The following is a 19,796-nucleotide window of genomic DNA, read 5'->3' on the forward strand; positions in this document are numbered from 1 at the left end:
CCTGCTGAGAATCGTACGTCGTAGCAGATCGTTTGGAACTTTCTTTCGTCGCTTGATCACCCGCTGACATCGCTGGATCGTTGTGTGTGACAGCGATCCAGCGATGTGTTCGCTTGTAACCAGGGTAAACATCGGGTAACTAAGCGCAGGGCCGCGCTTAGTAACCCGATGTTTACCCTGGTTACAAGCGTAAACGTAAAAAAAACAAACAGTACATACTTACATTCCGGTGTCTGTCCCCGGCGTCTCAGCTTCTCTGCACTGTGTGAGCGCCTGCCGGCCGGAAAGCGAGCACAGCGGTGACGCGGTGACGTCACCGCTCTGCTTTCCGGCTATGGCGCTTACACAGTGGAGAGAAGCAGAACGCCGGGGACAGACACCGGAATGTGAGTATGTACTGTTTGTTTTTTTTACGTTAACGCTGGTAACCAGGGTAAACATCGGGTTACTAAGCGCGGCCCTGCGCTTAGTAACCCGATGTTTACCCTGGTTACCCGGGGACTTCGGCATCGCTCCAGCGCCGTGATTGCAAAGTGTGACCGCACACGAATCGTGCCGTCGCAGCGATGGAAATTTCACTGTGTGACGGTACCCTTAGGAGCCAAATACCCGCGGTTTACTAATAAATTTCACAGGCTGATAAGCCAGCTGCTTATGGCCGCTAAACTACATATAGCTACCAGCTGGAGGTCGCCGTTTCTCTCTGTCCAGGCAGTTAGAGATAAAATGAATTCAATCCTCTTATATGAACGTATACATGCGACTAGGGAAGATCTGTGGGAGGCCTTCTACCAAATTTGGAAGCCGTGGATGGATCTTAACACAAACTTAAATCTTGAACAAACCTTGACTTTATCTATTTGAGACTCTATTGTCCTGTGAGAGACTCTGATAACACACTGGGGTTGAGCTGGCGTGGGGTGGGGTGCGGGGAGGTAGGAGGCAGAACTCATAAAATGAAACATAGTACAACCTTGTCTGGTAAATATACTACAGCTTACCACGAAATAAAGTGCAGTATCTCATTTCCCTCCCCACTTTCCCTCTTTTATGTCTCCCCATGTACTTGTCTTGTCATATTTGTATTTTTGAATTTGAGTTAATATATGTATGGTTTTGCCACTTTGTTCAGATTTAAGCTTATTGAACTCCCTTGTAAGGGAAACTGTTGTTCAATTGCTATGTTATTGAAAATAAAATTATTGAAACTAAATAACAGAATGTGAATAGCACTTTACTAGGTCATAATAAATCATAATATCCAGCCACCATGAATTGGGATTTGTAAATTGGCTTTAGACTATGTTTATGAATCCACTACAGGACAAATGAATGCCTGAATATGGCTTCCCACTGCAGATCGCCATGGCTTTAAAAAATGTAATAAATAATATCGACAACACCCTTCCCCCCAATAAAAAAAGAAACACATCTGTGATAGTATATATTGGTATTCTCATGAAGTTACAATTCTGTAGCATCTTTTCTTAGAAATCTTTACTTTGCCATTCTTCTTTTCCTACCCCTGGAAATTCATAAATAAGCTTAAATTGGATGTTACCGCTCCCCTTAGGGTGTGACCCTGTCAGCACTGACTAGACAGTTACCAAGGTGTATAGTAACACACGTACTGAATAAAAATGATTTAGATTTAATTGTAAATTAATTTACCGTATACATTTCCAGGAGAAACTGCAGAAGAATGGCAGAAAAAGAGGATTCAGAATTTTAGTTTTATGGGAAATGTAAGATTTTAACCCCTTAAGCCCCGAGGGCGGTTTGCACGTTAATGACCGGGCCAATTTTTACAATTCTGACCACTGTCCCTTTATGAGGTTATAACTCTGGAACGCTTCAACGGATCTTGGCGATTCTGACATTGTTTTCTCGTGAGATATTGTACTTAATGTTAGTCATAAAATTTATTCGATATAACTTGTGTTTATTTGTGAAAAAAATGGAAATTTGGCAAAAATTTTGAAAATTTCACAATTTTCCAACTTTGAATTTTTATGCCCTTAAATCACAGAGATAGGTCACGCAAAATACTTAATAAGTAACATTTGCCACATGTCTACTTTACATCAGCACAATTTTGGAACCAAAATTTTTTTTTGTTAGGGAGTTATAAGGGTTAAAAGTTGACCAGCAATTTCTCATTTTTACAACACCATTTTTTTTTAGGGACCACATCTCATTTGAAGTCATTTTGAGGGGTCTATATGATAGAAAATAACCAAGTGTGACACCATTCTAAAAACTGCACCCCTCAAGGTGCTCAAAACCACATTCAAGAAGTTTATTAACCCTTCAGGTGTTTCACAGGAATTTTTGGAATGTTTAAATAAAAATGAACATTTAACTTTTTTTCACACAAAATTTACTTCAGCTCCAATTTGTTTTATTTTACCAAGGGTAACAGGAGAAAATGGACCCCAAAAGATGTTGTACAATTTGTCCTGAGTACGCCGATACCCCATATGTGGGGGTAAACCACTTTTTGGGCACATGACAGAGCTCGGAAGCGAAGGAGCGCCATTTGACTTTTCAATGCAAAATTGACTGGAATTGAGATGGGACGCCATGTTGCGTTTGGAGAGCCCCTGATGTGCTTAAACATTGAAACCCCCCACAAGTGACACCATTTTGGAAAGTAGACCCCTTAAGGAACTTATCTAGATGTGTGGTGAGCACTTTGACCCACCAAGTGCTTCACAGAAGTTTATAATGCAGAGCCGTAAAAATAAAAAATCATATTTTTTCACAAAAATGATCTTTTCGCCCCAAATTTTTTATTTTCCCAAGGGTAAGAGAAGAAATTGGACCCCAAAAATTGTTGTGCAATTTGTCCTGAGTACGCTGATACCCCATATGTGGGTGTAAACCATTGTTTGGGTGCATGGCAGAGCTCAGAAGGGAAGGAGCGCCATTTGACTTTTCAATGCAAAATTGACTGGAATTGAGATGGGACACCATGTTGCGTTTGGAGAGCCCCTGATGTGCCTAAACATTGAAACCCCCCACAAGTGACACCATTTTGGAAAGTAGACCCCTTAAGGAACTTATCTAGATGTGTGGTGAGAGCTTTGAACCCCCAAGTGTTTCACTACAGTTTATAACGCAGAGCCGTGAAAATAAAAAATAAAAATTTTCAGAAAAATTATATTTTAGCCCCCAGTTTTGTATTTTCACAAGGGTAACAGGATAAATTGGACTCCAAAAGTTGTTGTCCAATTTGTCCTGAGTACGCTGATGCCCCATATGTGGGGGAGAACCACTGTTTGGGCGCATGGCAGAGCTCGGAAGGGAAGGAGCGCCATTTGGAATGCAGACTTAGATGGATTGGTCTGCAGGCGTCACGTTGCATTTGCAGAGCCCCTGATGTACCCAAACAGTACAACCCCCCCACAAGTGACCCCATATTGGAATCTAGACCTCCTGAGGAACTTATCTAGATGTGTTTTGAGAACTTTGAACCCCCAAGTGTTTCACTACAGTTTATAACGCAGAGCCGTGAAACTAAAAATTCTTTTTTTTTTTTCAGAAAAATGATTTTTTAGCCCCCAGTTTTATATTTTCACAAGGGTAACAGGATAAATTGGACTCCAAAAGTTTTTGTCCAATTTGTCCTGAGTACGCTCATACCCCATATGTGGGGGGGAACCACTGTTTGGGCGCATGGCAGAGCTCGGAAGGGAAGGAGCGCCATTTGGAATGCAGACTTAGATTGGTCTGCAGGCGTCATGTTGCATTTGCAGAGCCCCTGATGTACCCAAACAGTAGAAACCCCCAATAAGTGACCCTATATTGGAAACTAGACCTCCCAAGGAACTTATCTAGATGTGTTGTGAGAACTTTGAACCCCAAGTGTTTCACTACAGTTTACAACGCAGTGCCGTGAAAATAAAAAATCCTTTTTTTCCCACAAAAATGATTTTTAGCCCAAATTTTTATTTTCCCAGAGATAACAAGAGAACTTGGACCCCAAAAGTTGTTGTCCAATTTGTCCTGAGTACGCTGATGCCCCATATGTTAGGGTAAACCCCTGTTTGGGCGCACGGGAGAGCTCGGAAGGGAAGGAGCACTGTTTTACTTTTTCAACGCAGAATTGTCTGGAATTGAGATCGGATGCCAGGTCGCGTTTGGAGAGCCCCTGATGTGCCTGAACAGTGGAAACTCCCCAATTCTACCTGAAACTAATCCAAACACACCCCTAACCCTAATCCCAACTGTAACCCTAACCACACCCCTAACCCTGACACATCCCTAATTCTAATCCCAACCCTAATCCCAACCGTAAATGTAATCCAAACCCTAACCCTAACTTTAGCCCCAACCCTAACTTTATCCCCAACCCTAACTTTAGCCCCAACCCTATCCCTAACTTTAGCCCCACCCTAACTTTAGCTCCAACCCTAGCCCCAACCCTAACCCTAGCCCTAACCCTAGCCCTAACCCTAGCCCTAACGCTAGCCCTAACCCTAGCCCTAACCCTAACCCTAGCCCTAACCCTAGCCCTAACCCTAGCCCTAATGGGAAAATGGAAATGAATACATTTTTTTAATTTTATTATTTTTCTCTAACTAAGGGGGTGATGAAGGGGGGTTTGATTTACTTTTATAGCGTTTTTTATATCGGATTTTTATGATTGGCAGCTGTCACACACTAAAAGACGCTTTTTATAGCAAAAAAGTTTTTGCGTCTCCACATTTTGAGACCTATAATTTTTCCGTATTTTGGTCCACAGAGTCATGTGAGGTCTTGTTTTTTGCGGGACGAGTTGACGTTTTTATTGGTAACATTTTCGGACATGTGACAGTTTTTGATCACTTTTTATTCCGATTTTTGTGAGGCAGAATGACCAAAAACCAGCCATTAATTAATTTCTTTTGGGGGAGGCGTTTATACCGTTCCACGTTTGGTAAAATTGATAAAGCAATTTTATTCGTCGGGTCAGTACGATTACAGCGATATCTCATTTATATCATTTTTTTATGTTTTGGCGCTTTTATACGATAAAAGCTATTTTATAGAAAAAAATTTTATTTTGGCATCTCTTTATTCTGAGGACTATAACTTTTTTATTTTTTTGGTTATGATGCTATATGGTGGCTCTTTTTTTGCGGGACAAGATGACGTTTTCAGCGGTACCATGGTTATTTATATCTGTCTTTTTGATCGCGTATTTCACTTTTTGTTCGGCGGTATGATAATAAAGCGTTGTTTTTTGGCTCGTTTTTTTTTTTTTCTTACGGTGTTCACTGAAGGGGTTAACTAGTGGGACAGTTTTATAGGTTGGGTCGTTACGGACGCGGCGATACTAAATATGTGTACTTTTATCGTTTTGCTTTTTTTTAGATAAGAAATGTATTTATGGGAATAATATATATTTTTTTTTCTTTATTTAGGAATTTTTTTTTTTTTTTTTTTACACATGTGGAAATTTTTTTTTAAAGTTTTTAACTTTGTCCCATAGCATAGCACTCTATCAGATCGGCGCTCTCACTCACATCGCTGCAGGCTGCAGCTTTCATCTGCAGCCTGCTCCGGACCCGGAAGTACTCCCTGCAGGACCCGGATGCAGCCCCGTGGCCATTTTGGATCCGGGGCCTGCAGGGAGGAGACGCTCGGTACAAGGTGAGTACATTCCCTTGTACCGATCGTCTCAGGGAAGCACGCAGGGATGCTTCCCTGTACCTCCGGTACACCGCGATCATGTTTGATCGCGGTGTGCCGGGGGTTAATGTGCCGGGGGCGGTCCGTGACCGCTCCTGGCACATAGTGCCGGATGTCAGCTGCAGTAGGCATCTGACACCTGGCCGCAATCAGCCGCGCTCCCCCCGTGAGCGTGGCCGATCGGCTATGACGTACTATCCCGTCACTGGGAATTAAGTCCCAGGTCACCTTGACGGGATAGTACGTCATATGGGATTAAGGGGTTAAAGAAGCACTCCTCCCCCGATCAAAATGTTTATCCTCTTAATATGTTGCAATCATCATATTACGGTATATAGCACTGTGTACTTACAATTGCTCATTTTGCCTTTCTACCCAGTTAATTCTTCTCTTTTCTCTGCTCTATGTAGAAACAGGAAGTCTCTTTTCCCTAAATGAGTCATCCCCCTCTTGACCCAGATGCTGCGCTCCTCTCCCTGCCAGAGACTTTTGCAGTGATGCAGGGGAAATAGACCTCCTGTTTCTACATAGAACTTTGAAGGATTCAGCAAGTCAGTTTTTAATTACGTGACGTCATAGACCTAATGGAAAAGAGAATAATTAACTGGGTAGAAAGGCAAAATGAGCAATCGTAAGTACACAGTGCTATATAATAGGAAGACTACAATATATTAAGAGGATAACAATTTTACTGGTAGTGTTTCTTTAAAACATTATCCTCATCAGGAGAGTTGACAGGTTCTCCTTAAAAGAACACGTCCATCAATAAATGTCATGTATGACATTGTATTTTTATTAAAAATCATTACTAGCATAAATTTTTAGTTCTCCACTGACACAGAAGCAAAAGAACTATGGAAATACAGCTAAATTATTATATGAATAATGTAGTATACAAGAAAGGAAAGAGATATGAATCTGATAGCAAATCATAAGAAAAATAGCAAAACTAATATTGTGCATTGATCCCAGCTATGCTCATAAGCAGCTGTCCTACAGTTGGGCCCTAAGTGTGGCTCTAGCCCTCAATCACCAACAGAAGTTCAGGCTGAGGCTAAGCTACAGTACCTACAGGGTAAGAAAGGAGCGCTCCTTAGTGCAGGCTGGAGCGTAGCCTCAGATGCAGGAGAGGCAGCTGCTTTAGGTAAGCTCTTGGGTAATAGACTTAGCGGAGTTAATGAAATTGTTTATATGCTGCTGGATAAAGCCGTGTATACCTAGTTTACCAGTCTGTGTAAAGCGCTCATATTGGAGAGAAGCAGTGCAGCAGTTTCTTGAAAGAAACATGTTGTAAACAGTGGGGAAAAACTAGGAAACTAGGAATTAATTTTCAAATGATAAGTGTAGTTATATACAGTACATTGGCAAATGCCCATAGTGTAAACTGCACCCTGTACAGACATACAAACACGTAAAGATCTTACAATAAGAAATCTGATATCTCCACTATTAGTTTGGAAAGACAGGATGAACAGAGGTGTGAGTAGCCGCATCTCACTTCAGCACCCCTCGTATCTCCAGGATTAGATCAGATAGACAGCAGTGTGAGCAGTCTCTTTATACATCAGCACTCTTATTATCTACAGTATTAGATCATATAGACAGGGTGGACAGCAGTGTTAGCAGTCTCTTTATACATCAGCACTCTTATTATCTACAGTATTAGATCAGATAGACAGGGTGGACAGCAGTGTGAGCAGTCTCTTTATGCATCAGCACTCTTAGTATCTCCAGTATTAGATCATATAGACAGGGTGGACAGCAGTGTGAGCAGTCTCTTTATACATCAGCACTCTTATTATCTCCAGTATTAGATCAGATAGACAGGGTGGACAGCAGTGTGAGCAGCCTCTTCATACATCAGCACTGCTGGTATCTCCAGTATTAGATCAGATAGACAGGGTGGACGGCAGTGTGAGCAGCCTCTTCATACATCAGCACTCTTAGTATCTCCAGTATTAGATCATATAGACAGGGTGGACAGCAGTGTCAGCAGTCTCTTTATACATCAGCACTCTTATTATCTACAGTATTAGATCAGATAGACAGGGTGGACAACAGTGTGAGCAGCCTCTTCATACATCAGCACTCTTATTATCTACAGTATTAGATCAGATAGACAGGATGGACAGCAGTGTGAGCAGTCTCTTTATGCATCAGCACTCTTAGTATCTCCAGTATTAGATCATATAGACAGGGTGGACAGCAGTGTGAGCAGTCTCTTTATACATCAGCACTCTTATTATCTCCAGTATTAGATCAGATAGACAGGGTGGACAGCAGTGTGAGCAGCCTCTTCATACATCAGCACTGCTGGTATCTCCAGTATTAGATCAGATAGACAGGATGGACAGCAGTGTGAGCAGTCTCTTTATACATCAGCACTGCTGGTATCTCCAGTATTAGATCAGATAGACAGGGTGGACAGCAGTGTGAGCAGCCTCTTCATACATCAGCACTCTTATTATCTACAGTATTAGATCAGATAGACAGGGTGGACAGCAGTGTGAGCAGTCTCTTTATACATCAGCACTGCTGGTATCTCCAGTATTAGATCAGATAGACAGGGTGGACAGCAGTGTTAGCAGCCTCTTTATGCATCAGCACTCTTAGTATCTCCAGTATTAGATCATATAGACAGGGTGGACAGCAGTGTGAGCAGTCTCTTTATACATCAGCACTCTTATTATCTCCAGTATTAGATCATATAGACAGGGTGGACAGCAGTGTGAGCAGCCTCTTCATACATCAGCACTCTTATTATCTACAGTATTAGATCAGATAGACAGGGTGGACAGCAGTGTGAGCAGTCTCTTTATGCATCAGCACTCTTAGTATCTCCAGTATTAGATCATATAGACAGGGTGGACAGCAGTGTGAGCAGTCTCTTTATACATCAGCACTCTTATTATCTCCAGTATTAGATCATATAGACAGGGTGGACAGCAGTGTGAGCAGTCTCTTTATACATCAGCACTGCTGGTATCTCCAGTATTAGATCAGATAGACAGGGTGGACAGCAGTGTTAGCAGCCTCTTTATACATCAGCACTGCTGGTATCTCCAGTATTAGATCAGATAGACAGGGTGGACAGCAGTGTGAGCAGTCTCTTTATGCATTAGCACTCTTAGTATCTCCAGTATTAGATCATATAGACAGGGTGGACAGCAGTGTGAGCAGTCTCTTTATACATCAGCACTCTTATTATCTCCAGTATTAGATCATATAGACAGGGTGGACAGCAGTGTGAGCAGTCTCTTTATACATCAGCACTCTTATTATCTACAGTATTAGATCAGATAGACAGGGTGGACAACAGTGTGAGCAGTCTCTTTATGCATCAGCACTCTTAGTATCTCCAGTATTAGATCATATAGACAGGGTGGACAGCAGTGTGAGCAGTCTCTTTATACATCAGCACTCTTATTATCTACAGTATTAGATCAGATAGACAGGGTGGACAGCAGTGTTAGCAGCCTCTTTATACATCAGCACTGCTGGTATCTCCAGTATTAGATCAGATAGACAGGGTGGACAGCAATGTGAGCAGCCTCTTTATACATCAGCACTCTTATTATCTACATTATTAGATCAGATAGACAGGGTGGACAGCACTGTAAGCCAGGGGCGGATTATAATAGGGTCAATCTGGGTGGTAGCCCAGGGCCCAGCGGTGTGGGGGGCCCTCGGCTACCGCTCAGATTGCCCGCCGCCAGTCAGGGTATTACTGCCCTGACTGGCGTATGGGCCCGGTGGGCAGAGAGGGGACCCGCATCGGGCCCCGTCTCACCTGTCACCGGGCCCCTACCAGCGCTGCGGCAGTTTCACCTATTGACGTGCGGGCGCGCGCCTGCACGTCAATAGTTAACAACAGCTGCTAGCCAATTGGAGGCTAGCAGCTGAAGTCGGCCACAGGCGCAATGCACACGTCGCCGGCATCTGACGTCACTGTCAGTCACTCGGCATATGAAAGGTGATAAGTACAGAACAGGTGAGGTAGAGGTGTTCTTTTTGAATACCAGTACCCCATTTGCTCTCAACAGATGGTAGAATATAATCTTACAGTATTAAAGGGAACCTGTCACCCCAAAATCGAAGGTGAGCTAAGCCCACCAGCATCAGGGGCTTATCTACAGCATTCTGGAATGCTGTAGATAAGCCGATGTATCCTGAAAGCTGAGAAAAAGAGGTTAGATTATACTCACCCAGGTGCGGTCCGCTACGATGGGTGTCGCGGTCTGGTCCGAGGCCTCCCATTTTCTTACGATGACGTCCTCTTCTGGTCTTCACGCTGCGGCTCCGGCGCAGGCGTACTTTGTCTGCCCTGTTGAGGGCAGAGCAAAGTACTGCAGTGCGCAGGAACCGGGCCTCTCTGACCTTTCCCGGCGCCTGTGCACTGCAGTACTTTGCTGTGCCCTCAACAGGGCAGACAAAGTACGCCGGAGCCGCAGCATGAAGACAAGAAGAGGACGTCATCGTAAGAAGATGGGAGGCCTCGGACCACGACTCCTATCAGACCGGACCGCAGCGGGACCGACCCTGGGTGAGTATAATCTAACCTCTTTTTCTCATCTTTTAGGATACATCGGGGGCTTAGCTACAGCATTACAGAATGCTGTAGAAAAACCCCTGATGCCGGTGGGCTTAGCTGACCTTCGATTTTGGGGGTGACAGAGTCCCTTTAATTATGCTTTATGGGCATTATTTTATTTAGTAATTTCCTTGCTAAATATTTGTACAATGTAACTCTTCTTTGAATCTTTAATACAGTCATCAGGTAACTAATGTTCCATGTCGGATTGGCTCAGCCACTTATTTTAAATCACTTTTGTGCACTTACTTGCATGCTATGATTAAGACCTAGAATGGCATGAAGCGGGTAAACGGTGGTGCCCTATGCTAATCTAATTGATGTGTAATGAGGATATTATAAAGTCACAAATGGTTTAATCGGATTCTGGACTTCCCTCTTTGTCTGTACATTGTAATGAGTAAAATGAAGGTGAGCATGTGGAAATTCTGCAGCATTTCTCCTGTACGAACATACCATGAAGGTTTCTCTTCCTAGGCCATATATAATGGACCCCGGGGCCAACTGTATTGTATTAAACACTGCTCCAATATCTTTAAACCTTTCTCTTATAAACTTGTCATTAACCTGAAAAGGTTTTGGATAAATGTTTAATCCAATACATTCTGCTATGACAAGTATCTTTAGAGGTCAGTAAGCTGAAACTGTGTACAGGCCTCTGTGCCGCCAATCTTCACGGAAGTGACAGTGCTCTTGTACGGAGAATTATGACATTGACAGAAAGTGGCTAAATGGTATGTGGTGAAACAGAATAAATAATTCTAGCTAATTCAGTGAGCTTTTAATAGAAGCCTTACTAAAACGTACAATGCATGAAAAGCCAAGAACCCTGTCGAACCAACCAGAGGTTACCGATAGTGTAGCAACCTAAAGCTCTGTAAAATAAAAAAAATGCGCCTATAAGTAATGGTGGCATTTCTTTACTCCTACTATTTCATATGACCCATTTATCAAAGTTCACTCACTGATAGACAACTACCCATTCAGACGAATGGAATTATGCGCTTTGTGAAAACTGGAGAAATCTTTGACAAATGACTTTCCTAATAGTTGACTATTTTTGGCATGTTGTATATCACACGCTAAAATGAAGATGGAGGTTTGCTCCTAGGGAAATTATTATTTTAACATTGTACGAACTACATTATAGATAAAGAACGAACATGCATCTTTACCTAAAATGTTTTCAAATGTACCCGAATAAGGAAAAAGATGAACACAAAAGCGGCACTCACATATCTGCGTGTTACAAGATGAGAGAAATGGAACAATCGTCAACGTGGTTGTATCAGTTTTTCAATTTTCTTCAAATCCGTTTTTTTCACTGAAACAGGCAGACTCGGTGAACTTTTTTTTAATCCATTGTCTTAGAAACGGATCAGTAAAAAACACATGAAACTTGGATGGAACTCTGAAGTACAAACAATGTGTTCTGTGTTTCATGTGAATCCTCATGGAGACACGGATCAGTTTGTAATACTGACGTGTATACGGATCAATGAAACACTATGAGTCAGTGTGCTGTCCAACAAAAAAAGGGACAGCAATAGGACGTGTCACACCGATGTGTAAATGCAGCCTAACTGCTGTCACGGAGTAATACCAGGTAAGATGACATCACAGGGTAAAACCAGGTAAGCTGCTATGACATCACAAGGTGATACGAGGAAAGCTGCTATGACATCACAGGGTAAAACCAGGTAAGCTGCTATGACATCACAGGGTAAAACCAGGTAAGCTGCTATGACATCACAATGACTATGACAATGACAATGCTATGCTATGCTATGACAATGCTATGACATCACTATGACATTGGTTAGGAGGTCCGCGGTGTGGGGACTGCAGATATTCTGGGATGTGCTGAAGGGGACTATATGTATCATAGGTGGGGGCATTTCCTCTATAAATGGTGGGGTGCAGCAAGCAAATTTTTGTTCCCATCTTTGGAATATCTCTGATGTCCCTTATAGAAAGTAAGTGACATTACATTAAGCCCACCTGAATGAGACCTGGATGAGTCTCTCCCTAATGTCCCCTGAACCCTTCTGAAATAGATGTTTCGTCATCTGGATATTGCTTTAGACTTTCAAGGAAGGAAATGTACCATTAAGGAAATGTCACACGTTTTTGTAATTTCTAGTTTGCACTTTGTTTTTGTTCCTTTGACATCTAAACTTACAAAAGATGTCATTAATGGATTTCACCTTAGAGACAACGTTAAGACACAAGATCATTTATTTTATTATGGATCATTTTTGCTAGTATTTCTTTTCCATCAAAATGTATATTAATAGAAATCCCATCAATCAAAACAAAATTCAGCAGAGCCAAGAATCAGTGTCCTCAGAAGTTCTAATTAACGCTGTGCAGAATTTACTCTGAGACCGAGTCATTGCGGGGATGTGAAGACATAAAAGTGAATTCACTATATTCAAATAACTTTATAACTCAATTTATGTTTTTAAAGGGATTACGGTATATAATTAGAAAATGACCTATTGTTTAAATCAGTTTTTGTCTTATGCATTTTTAGTTCTTTTGGCAGTGTTTTTCTTTTTTGAATTGCCAATAGATGCTAATGTGCAGGCACCGCCAGCGCCATCTTGGTGGAGACTATTTTTTTTCCCTCTAGCAAAATGACGCCGCCTGAGCAGTAGCATCTATCAGATTGCCGATAGATGCTACTGAACAGGTGCGGCTGGCGCCATTTTGAGAATTATGAAAAAAATGTGTATATGACAAACAATTTAATGCACATTATATATGTGATCATGCTAAAGCACAGGCACCGCCGCCAGCCGCTGCCAGCTGATGTAATCAGTATGTAAAATAGGGGGCAGGTCACTGAAGGATCAGTGATCTGTCCTAAGCCATCTTTATGAATACCTAATCATAGCACCACATGAAGACACATGGGGTCCACAAGCACAGGCCATCCCGAAGCAGGAGCATACCATTAACTCAAAACTGAAAATAAAGATTAACCAACAACCCTGAGTGATGGCTGGGAGGCGTTTGTGTCAGGGGGGAAAAGACATGCCCCCTGACAAACTGCAGGTATGAGGGGCGAATTCTAAAAACGATTATTTCAGCGTTGGCATGGACCCGAACTAAAAGAGCCACCTTGACAGAATGCAGCATTAGTGCTGCATAAGGTGGCTCTTTTAGTTAAAAACGCTTGGGGGGTGACAGGTTCCCTTTAAGCATGGGGTGGATCAAGCATGCTTTGGGGTTGTGTGGCAGCCAATGGCATGGGGAACTTTTCACAGATGTCAACAAATTCTTGAAGCAAAGATAACACGATCGGTAAAAATGCTGAGGTTGAAAAGAGGATGGCTTCTACATATGGATAATGATCCTAACAACACAAGTCAAAATCTACCATAGAATACCTCAAAAGGAACAAGCTGAATTTACAATGGCCAACACAGTCCCCTGATCTGATCATCATTGAAAATCTGTGGCTAGGCCTCAAAACGGCAGCGCATGCAAGACGACCAGGAATCTCACAGAACTGGAAGAATTTTCCAAAGAAGAATGGATGAAAATCCCTAAAAGAATTGAAAGACTCTTGGTTGGCTACAAAATAGCATTTACAATGTGAAAATTGTGTTTTTTTCACAATTTCCCCCCACTTGTATTTTTTTTCCCATTTTCCAGTATACTATGTGGTAAAATGAATGGTATCATCTAAAAGTACAACCCGTCCCACAAAAAAAACAAGCCCTCATATGTCTATGTGTCTAAGATCAATAAGAGTTATGATTCTGGGAAGGGAGGAAAAAACAAAAACGCAAACAAAACGGAAATTGGATACATCGTAAAGGGGTTAATGAAAAACCTGAATTCAATTCTCTGATTACAAAGTGTGTCTCGATAATTTTCTGCATATACACTGCTCAAAAAAATAAAGGGAACACTTAAAAAACAGAATATAACTCCAAGTAAATCAAACTTCTGTGAAATCAAACTGTCCACTTAGGAAGCAACACTGTTTGACAATCAGTTTCACATGCTGTTGTGCAAGTGGAATAGACAACAGATGGAAATTATTGGCAATTATCAAGACACACTCAATAAAGGACTGGTTCTGCAGGTGGGGACCACAGACCACATCTCAGTACCAATGCTTTCTGGCTGATGTTTTGGTAACTTTTGAATGTTGGTTGTGCTTTCACACTCGTGGTAGCATGAGACGGACTCTACAACCCACACAAGTGTTTCAGGTAGTGCAGCTCATCCAGGATGGCACATCAATGCGAGCTGTGGCAAGAAAGTTTGCTGTGTCTGTCAGTGTAGTGTCCAGAGGCTGGAGGCGCTACCAGGAGACAGGCCAGTACACCAGGAGATGTGGAGGGGGCTGTAGAAGGGCAACAACCCAGCAGCAGGACCGCTACCTCAGCCTTTTCTGCAAGGAGGAACAGGAGGATCACTGCCAGAGCCCTGCAAAATAACCTCCAGCAGGCCACAAATGTGCATGTATCAGCACGAACGGTTAGAAACCGACTCCATGAGGATGGTCTGAGTGCCCGACATCCACAAATGGAGGTTGTGCTCACAGCCCAACACCGTGCAGGACGCTTGGCATTTGCCACAGAACACCAGGATTGGCAAACTTGCCACTGGCACCTTGTGCTCTTCACAGATGAAAGCAGTTTCACACTGAGCACATGTGACAGACGTGACAGAGTGTGGAGAGCGATCTGTTGCCTGCAACATCCTTCAGCATGAGATCATACAGGCACATGGAGGCCACACACACTACTGAGCATCATTTCTTTGTCTTGAGGCATTTCCACTGAAGTTGGATCAGCTTGCAATTTGATTTTCCACTTTGATTTTGAGCATCATTCCAACTCCATGGGATATTAGTTGTGATTTACATTGATTATTTTTACGTTTAACTGTTCTCAACACATTCCACTATAAAATGAATAAAGATTTACAACTGGAATATTTCATTCAGTGATATCTAGGATGTGGGATTTTAGTGTTCCCTTTATTTTTTTTTATCAGTGTATTTTAGCGGTGCTAATTTTTTAATTAATCTATTTCATAGGAGTTTTGTAATAACTCAAGGTACCTTCACACGAAACGACTTTGTAACGATATCGCTAGTGATCCGTGACGTTGCAGCGTCCTCGCTAGCGATATCGTTTAGTTTGACACGCAGCAGCGATCAGGATCCTGCTGTGATGTCGCTGGTCGCTAAATAAAGTTCAGAACTTTATTTGGTCGTCCGATCGCCGTGTATCGTTGTGTTTGACAGCAAAAGCAACGATACCAGCGATATTTTACACAGGGCCGCGCTTAGTAACCCGATGTTTACCCTGGTTACCAGCGTAAAAGTAAAAAAACCAAACAGTACATACTTACATGCATCCCCCGGCGTCCGCTTCCCACACTGACTGAGCGCCGCAAAGTGAAAGTGAAAGCACAGCGGTGACGTCACCGCTCTGCTGTTAGGGCCGGAGCTCAGTCAGTGTCAGGAAGCGGACGCTGGGGGACGCGAAGGTGAGTATGTACTGTTTGGTTTTTTTACTTTTACGCTGGTAACCAGGGTAAACATCGGGTTACTAAGCGCGGCCCTGCGCTTAGCAACCCGATGTTTACCCTGGTTACCCGGGGACCTCGGCATCGTTGGTCGCTGGAGAGCGGTCTGTGTGACAGCTCTCCAGCGATCAAACAGTGACGCTGCAGCGATCGGCATCGTTGTCGCTATCGCTGCAGCGTCGCTTCGTGTGAAGGTACCTTCAGTGTGGTGGGTTCACTATCAGTCCTATAGAAAAGTGTTGTCATACAACAAGGACTTGTCCTAGAAGCTAAACACAGCTCTGCTGCACTGAGATCCATCCCGGCCATATCTGTACTGTACACAGCCTCTCTGAGATAAGGATGAGGGGCAGGAGAAGGGGACAGAAAAACAAGACGCTTCTACATTTACATTACAATAACAAGGCACTACTGCTGCACATACAAATCACTATTCAATATATTCGTTAGCACATGGCAGTTTCCAAATTACCCAGGCTCCGTTCATATGTGCATAGATGTTTCCATATGAAATGCAAAATCATGATGCAGTGCTAAATCCGACATGGAATGGATCTAATTGACCTATATCAATGTCTATGAGTTTTGCCAAGGTATTTGCCATATTGAAGATAAAACTAAAACATTCTTAAATTCTTACCTCTTGCTGCTGTGAGCACCTTAGATGCAACAATGTTCATGTATTAATAGTAGAATCTAAATAGCAGAAAAGCCTTCATTACCGTGAGACCTGATCATTTGTACAAAAGCCGACCGCAGGGGCTGGTCACAGTGGGAACCATTGGTGGTTTGAAAAAAAGGTTTTGTTGATTTTTTTAGAAGAAAATAACATAAATACTTATTATCCTGTTCTGAATGCTGATCTAGTCGCTCGACAGTAGGAATCAGGAAGGGTTAATATGGCCGCCATAACTTTTGGTGTAGAAAAATCATTTTACTGCTGACCCATATGTGGATATTCTGTGCTGTCCCAACAGTCTTTTGTGTCTTTTGTTTTCTGCGGTACTTTCACCTGATACCATTTTATAGGGGGTGTCTAGGGTGTAAGGGTTATTGCCAGAATTGCAAGGAACAACCTATTGATTGTTGAGGGTCCAACCACTGGGAGTACAGAAGACAAGACTCTGAAACAATGGTGCACATACCCAACCTCTGCTCAACACATTGTCTTTGGGCCTTCTGGATACAGCCCAGAGCAGGTGTATTGATAAAAGGTAAAATGCATTTTTTGGAATAACCCTTTCATAAAAAGGCAGAATATGTGCATAATTAATATGTAGGCAGATAAGTATAATCAAATGTTTAGAAATATTCCATGGATTTAACCCCTTTAAAACCCAGGAAGTTACTATTCAGGACTCGGTTATAAAAGGTACTGTAACTTAGCATGAAGTCATCCAGAATTATCAGCACTGTCACCGGGACTGATATTATTGCTATTTAAAAGCTACTCTAAATTTGAGAAACCTGACAAGTCTCATTTTAACTGTTATATGCTTCCTGATGAACGTCTCTAAGGCTCGTGTAGACAACCTTAAAAATCAGACGAGTGCCATTTGTCATTTTGACAGATAGCACTTGTCCCCTTGCTATTCTATGGGGCCCGTGAACATGTCTAATATCTTCCTCAGACAAAGTCAGTCTCAGGAAACAAAATGTAGCATGCCAGAGATACATCCGATTATCGCACTCAGCCATTCATGTCTATGGGTTCATGGAAAAATATCAGACCGAAATCCACCAACATGTGGACAGAATGAATGGAGAAGGTGGACAAACTTTTTTTTTCTTCTCCCCACTCCGAGAAAATCGGATCACGCTGTCATCACACATTGATCAGTGTGATTAACATAATCTGATCGATTTTCTTGGATTAGAGAAAAATAGTCAAGTGACCCTGGCCTAGTACTACAGACTGCTCCACAATAGACCCTGGTTCACCTCTGCTGTGTCCTGCATGTGTAAGTTAAGTTGTAGACGTTGTCTAATTTGTTGTACACCTCTAACAAGTCTCTGACACATTCCTACCATACCACTTCTTAACATCTAAAAATAAAAGGGCTGGGTTGTCTTATACTGGACAGCGTGTTTTTGGATGTCTCCAGTGTGATGAAATAAATAAGAAGTAATCATTGTTCCCTCGCAGGTTGGCGCCTCTCCTCAGTGCTCCTCTGAGTTCCCTGGCGATCTTGTGACATTATAACACGTGAGCACTGCAGTCTGTCAAGTTTCGTTAGAGGGGGCATCGACTCTGACAGAACTGTGACAGCTGCTGCCCATCAGCAGCCCCTGATAGGTTGCATCACTGTCATGTGATAGCCCGGTAACACAGTGCTTGGAATGGCGCCATTGTGGTAGAAAAGTATGACTTCTTAATTCATTCAAGCCACTAATCAAAATACTGCCAAGTACATCTGGCCTTTAGGTCTCCTTACACATTAGATGAACACCAAAAAGCTGCTGACTTCTCTGGAACTGGTCGACCATCTAATATGTATATGGGTGAGAATTTGAGGAAAAGAAGGATCATGCATGTTGTATTTAATGAAAGATGTATCCAGTGCCAGTTTATTCTAGCTCACCATGCACGTTTGGGTGGCTCATGAGGAGTACCTGCATAAGAATACATACGGTATTTACAGTGACCCAAATTATGTGATCTTCTGGCAAGGATGACATGCTTGAAAAAGTGGCCAATACTAGAATATAGGATGCCTTGAATACCATCTGCGGCGAAGAGGTAAGATACTGGAATCTGGTGAGGTGCACGAGGAAAACTGACAAGATATTAAAGGGAACCTGTCACCCCCAAAATCGAAGTTGAGCTAAGCTAAGAATCAGAGGCCTACCTATAGCATTCTGTAATGCTGTAGATAAGCCCCCGATGTATCCTAAAAGATGAGAAAAAGAGGTTAGATTATACTCACCCAGGGGCGGTCCCGGTACGATGGGCGTCGCAGTCCGGTCCGGGGCCTACTGTCTTCTTACGATGACGTCCTCTTCTGGTATTCACGCTGCGGCTCCGGCGCAGGCGTACTTTGTCTGCTCTGTTGAGGGCAGAGCAAAGTACTGCAGTGCGCAGGTGCCGGGAAAGGTCAGAGAGGCTCAGCGCCTGTGCACTGCAGTACTTTGCTCTGTCCTCAACAGGGCAGAAAAAGTACGCCTGCGCCGGAGCCGCAGCGTGAATACAAGAAGAGGACGTCATCCTATGAAGATGGGAGGCCCCGGACCGGACCGCGATGCCCATCGTACCGGGACCGCCCCTGGATGAGTATAATCTAACCTCTTTTTCTCATCTTTTAGGATACATCGGGGGCTTATCTACAGCATTACAGAATGCTGTAGATAAGCCCCTGATGCTGGTGGGCTTAGCTCACCTTCGATTTTGGGGGTGACAGGTTCCCTTTAAGGGGTTTCTATCTGCTCTGTACTTTAACTTCTACTATTGAAATAAAGAAGCAGATTTGTGGTAGAAATTTCTAGAATGATGTAATTAATTTTAATGGGGCTGGCAGAAAATCCATGTTCGTGTTGCCAATTCATCACCAAATTCAGATTTTTGGAAGATATATTCAATTGCAGAAATTTCTGCAACTGTTTAAAAGGGTGACATGTTGGGGGGATAGTAGAAGAGGGACTGGGTCCCTTTCATGGTTGAGTTGTTGTTTTTTACTGTTGTGTTACAAAAACTAATTTTAATAATAAAAAAATATTTGATTTAAAAAAGAAAATTTCTGAAGCAAATGGTTCTCTGTGTTAGTTCCACACTGGCGCTCCTATTAATACTACACCTGTTAAATCATTTGCAGCAGGATAGTATTCTGATTCCACCAGAGAATTTTAAAACAAGTATTGGTAATAAATTATTTGCGCATTGTAATAAAGTAAACCTTACAATCTTTATACAAATTCATATATAAAAACCTAAAGAGATGAACTAGAATATAAATTGGTGTAAATGCAAGGTAGGCGC

The 19,796-nt window shown here is 42.5% G+C and overlaps 1 protein-coding gene and 1 long non-coding RNA gene across 2 annotated transcripts in view; both read right to left on the minus strand.

Moving 5' to 3' along the window:
- LOC143815287 (uncharacterized) overlaps window positions 1-11,854 on the minus strand; it is a 46,989-nt gene extending 35,135 nt beyond the window's left edge. The window contains exon 1 of the long non-coding RNA XR_013223715.1: window positions 11,503-11,854. This is a non-coding gene — a long non-coding RNA (uncharacterized LOC143815287). The remainder of the gene's footprint in view (window positions 1-11,502) is intronic.
- Window positions 1-19,796, minus strand: part of LRRC75A (leucine rich repeat containing 75A) — a 444,884-nt gene that overhangs the window by 419,980 nt on the left and 5,108 nt on the right. The gene's annotated exons all lie outside the window — the stretch shown is intronic.

The sequence above is a fragment of the Ranitomeya variabilis genome, chromosome 3 (genome assembly GCF_051348905.1).
Source record: "Ranitomeya variabilis isolate aRanVar5 chromosome 3, aRanVar5.hap1, whole genome shotgun sequence".
Taxonomy (NCBI): Eukaryota; Metazoa; Chordata; class Amphibia; order Anura; family Dendrobatidae; genus Ranitomeya; species Ranitomeya variabilis.